At 49.0% G+C, this 4182-nt stretch overlaps 1 long non-coding RNA gene across 2 annotated transcripts; it reads left to right on the forward strand.

Moving 5' to 3' along the window:
• Nucleotides 1–3912, forward strand: LOC117880623. 2 transcript variants are annotated; one of them, XR_004646556.1, is made up of 3 exons: nt 1–158; nt 2533–2605; nt 3805–3912. It is a non-coding gene; the product is annotated as an uncharacterized LOC117880623 (long non-coding RNA). The 2 variants fall into 2 exon arrangements; XR_004646557.1 differs by lacking the exon at nt 1–158 and adding an exon at nt 1152–1516.
• The last annotated feature ends 270 nt before the right edge of the window (nt 3913–4182 follow it).

Raw genomic sequence — 4182 nt, forward strand, 5'->3', positions numbered from 1 at the left:
GTCCCGCCGGGCCGCACGCTCCTGTGCGGGGGCGGTGGTGAAGCGGGGGATCGCCCTCCCCGCCTGCCCGGGCGCGCCCCCGAGCGCCGCCTCAGCAGCGCCCGAGACTGAGCCAGGAGCGGACAGCGCCGAGCCGGCCCTGCTGCCACCGCCGCGGGGTGAGTTGAGCGCGGGACGCGGCCGGGGAGCGGAACTGACCCCACGGGGAGACGGGCCCGGCAAATCCCGGGGGGGAGAGACGGGCACTCGGGGGATCCCGGGGAGGGAGACGGGTACTCGGGGGATCCCTGCTGGCTTCGGGAGGAGACTGACACTCAGAGCTTGTAAGCCCTTGTAGACCAGCCTGCAGTGGATCACAGTGTGGTGTGGGTCATTGTGGGAACTGACATGCGCTGGGCAATCCCAGGGTTTCACCAGTGTTTCCCAAGGAGGAGGATTGACATGCAGAGTTCGATTCCAAGGGGCCAGCAGAGTGTCTGGCGGAGTGGCATCCGGTGTGTCAGGAAGGGGACTCGCTGTGGGGCCAGTCTTGCTGGGCCAGGTGTTTGACTAGCCCCAAAGATTTCTACATCTCTTTTGTTTGAGGAAGAGAAAATCTTTGAGGAACAGCCAAACACTCAGCATGCCAAAGTTCTCCTGAGGGTTCCCAGTGTCCCCTCCTGCATTGATCATCTCCCCCCCCCCCCAAATCTCCTGACCCACCAATGCCCTGGGCTCTTCTCTGTGTTTTTTCTCTAGCACCCATCACCATGGTATCTGGGTGTGTGAGACTCCTTACAGTGCAACTTTCAGGAAAATCCAAACAGTATTTAAAATAAACCCCCCTAATTTTTCTCTAGCTGTGAACACAGGTGTTTCTTTGTCAGTCTTTGAATGGAAGCAAAAATTGACAATAACCAACATTTACCAATTTAAGGGAAGCCCCAAGAGTCTGTAGTGAGCCTGGATCTCATTTGAATAAAAAATCCCAGTCCGTGCTGGTCAGGAAAACCAGGCTATCAACAAACATGATTTGCCCTGATTTGTAACCAGTATTGTTGAATCCCAGTGGCGTCAAAGCCCAAGGGCTCATTCCATTCCAATTGTTTAGTCCTTACCTGAAGCCATAATCCTTTGTTTGTGTCATTACAATTAGCTGAACAGTTGTCACAGGAGATTACTACTCAGGTACGGAATAAGAAGCTGGAGTGGACAAACTCTGAAAGGAGCAGAGAATCTGTTTTGATCCCTGGAATCCTAGAAACAGCCCCCTACTGCCTTCCCCTTTCCCTCTGGATAAAACATTGACACCCAGGCAGAATTGCTGCCAAAGTGAATGTGTTCCAAAGTTTTCCATAGAGCATCAGTGGCTCTTTAAGGAATGGAAGGAAAAATGCATGTTGGCTTCCCAGACTGTGCACGAGCTGTGACCTCATCAGGCTGGTGCACGTGAACCAGGAAGCAGAACACAACTGAAATAAACAAGACAGGTTGAGAACTTGGGAGAAACTGAACAGCTGTATGAGTAGAGAAGCGGGTAAATGGGATTTGATAACAGATTCCAGTTTCTGTGCTTGTCAATAACCTCTGTGCAGTGGATTAGCTGATTAACAACTTGGGGGCTCAGTTTGCTTGCCTCTTCCTAATTTTTGACCAGCATAGATTGTAGCCCTGTCTCAGTTGTTCTGTGTGGCAAGCTTCCTTTCTTCTTTTTCTTTTGTGTGAGGCTTATGTGTGTGGGTGTGGTATAATTGGTGTGATTTGATTACTAACATTTGTACTGAGTAAACTTTAGAAACAATTAAAAACATAGGGCCAAATTCTGCACCCTGTTACCTGAGTATAAATCCAGAATAACTATTGATTTCAATGGAGTTCCTGCAGATTTGCCCCAGATTTAATTAATAGCAGAATTTGGCTGAAGTTCTGCCCCTTTGCTAGCTGCCCAAGTATGTACCCAGGAGGTCTGGGCAGGCTTGTAGTCAGGTGGCTAGCTTGAGCCGCTGCCTATGCTACCTAGCCATGTTGCTATTTTTAGCTGGAGCACAGTTAGCTGAATCTGTCCCCTGCACTGGGAGGCATGCTCCCAGCTGCAGAGTGGACATATCTTGAGATGCATTGGGAAGGTTTGCAGAGTGCCCCTTTGCGCTATTGCTAGCTCAAGCCATGCCATCTGGCCTTTCCTGTCATGAAATGTTTGGTCGAAGAGAAATTTCTTTCCAAAATCTGAATCTTTCTTTTTAAATTCCTGTCCAATCCTGCAGGGAGATCTGCAGCTTTCCAAAGTGATCTCTTTTTGAATGGAGTTCCTCAGCCACCTCTGATGTGGCTAAACAATCCCAAACTAAGGGGACATGCCATTCATCTCAAGGGGGCAGGGGGAACAGATCCTGATTTCTTTCAAAAAGGGAGCACAACAACAGACGTGTAAAGTGGTTGGGGTGGCTGTTTATTTCTAAAGTAAGTGTATGTGTGTGTGAGGGGGACAAGGGTGGTTTTCATGCTGCAGTTTTTAATAAAGGAAATAATGATACTATCTCCCTCCTGTTTTAGGAACGTGGATCCTTGGTCAGGAGTCTAGCAGAGACCATGAGCTGTTGCTTGGCTCTAACCTTCTGACTTTCAGGTGAATTGGAACATAAGACACGGTGGGTCAAATTCACCCCAGTCTAATCCCCCTGCAGTGAGTGGAGTTAGACCAGGGGTGGATCTGGCTGACTTTGAAGTGTTTGGTCCTGGCTGTGCTTGCATTGATGAGGATGGCAGCAGGATTTGTGGTCAATGTGAGGCTGAATAAACAAACAGCCACGGTGGAACTGTTTTTTCAGAAATAATTTTTTCCAATGTTTTCACCTGTGGTGCTGTTGAATTTAACTTGGGTCCCAAATTTAGTTTCTGTTCAAAACCCCATGAGCATAGATATGGGGTTATGGGGAAAATAAAATCAAAACTTTTCTTTATTGTATTCGATTGAAACTTCCTCCCTGGCTTATTGGAAAGCTAAACACAACAGCAACCTGCTTGTGTGTGAAAACCAGCCAGTGAGAAATTCACCACGCTAGTTTCATTGCCTGAAGTGAAGAGAAGACAGCAAGCAAACAGCACAAATGGTGGAAAGTCAGTTGCCATTTTAAAAGCTCTTTCAGATTTAAAAATCAGGTGAAGAAATAAAGCAGTTCTACCTTGACAGTGCCTCTTTAACGTACGAGGATGTTACCTTTTACATTGTGCCTTTCACTTCTTTTGGCTGTGGTATGGTTAGAGTGATCTGGTCTTGGGAGGGGTGTGAAGCACAGTTTAAAGTCACGTTGATCATACTCCAGCCCTCTTTAAGAAGTGGGCCTCTTCCCACAAAGCTCTTTGCCAGTAGGCGAGATGAGAAACAAATGACCTCTTACATTGTAGTCCTTAACCTTCTGCCTAGTCCATTGTACCATAAATAAATCCTCCAGTATCGTGGATTCCCAACCTGGTTAGTTGTTGGTCTCGCCTGGTTACATCTTGGGAAAGGGGGTGGAGCACCAGTGCTCTTCTGGTAACTGGGTGATAACAAACAGTGCCTCCCAATCCCCTGGCCATTTAACCTCTTAATTCCCAAGAGGCATTCAGGTTGCACAGTTTGCACGTGGTTACAAAAACTGAATGGTTACTAGGGAGTGGGGTTAATTTGTTGAGTGCTTCTGAGCTGGCTTTAGCTGCTGTTTCACTTATTCATCAGCTGTGTGGAAAGCAGAGGAATTGGAAGAGGAGGGTGGCTGGAAAGTAGCTTTGAGGCAGACTGCTGTCTCCTAAGATTGGCTTAACTCTCCTCTTTCTCCTCTCTAGTTTGTGAGGGGAGTTTGCGGCACCAGGGGCCATGGCGGACTGGGTTCTCCTTGGACTGATTGGGGCATTGCTTGTGCTCCTGCTGCTGACTCTCTTTGGCTTTGCCATNGCCCTGGGCCTGGAATGGAGCTGCAGCCAGTGGCTGAGTCTGGGAGCGGGACTGGAGCAGAGCTGGGGGCGGGAAGGGGCTGGGTGGTGCTCCCTCCCAAGGCCCTGTGGTGGCTTGCCTGGTCCCTGCTGCACCTTCTTCCCCAAAGGTTCCTCTGTGCCCCCTTAGTGGGGTATGCCCCACAGTTTGGAGACCTCTGCCCTGGAGTGTCCAGCCCCTGCTCCACTGGACATTCGCAGTGTTCATTGCTTAGGATCATAGAATATTAG

Source organism: Trachemys scripta, chromosome 7 (assembly GCF_013100865.1).
Source record: "Trachemys scripta elegans isolate TJP31775 chromosome 7, CAS_Tse_1.0, whole genome shotgun sequence".
NCBI lineage: Eukaryota > Metazoa > Chordata > Testudines > Emydidae > Trachemys > Trachemys scripta.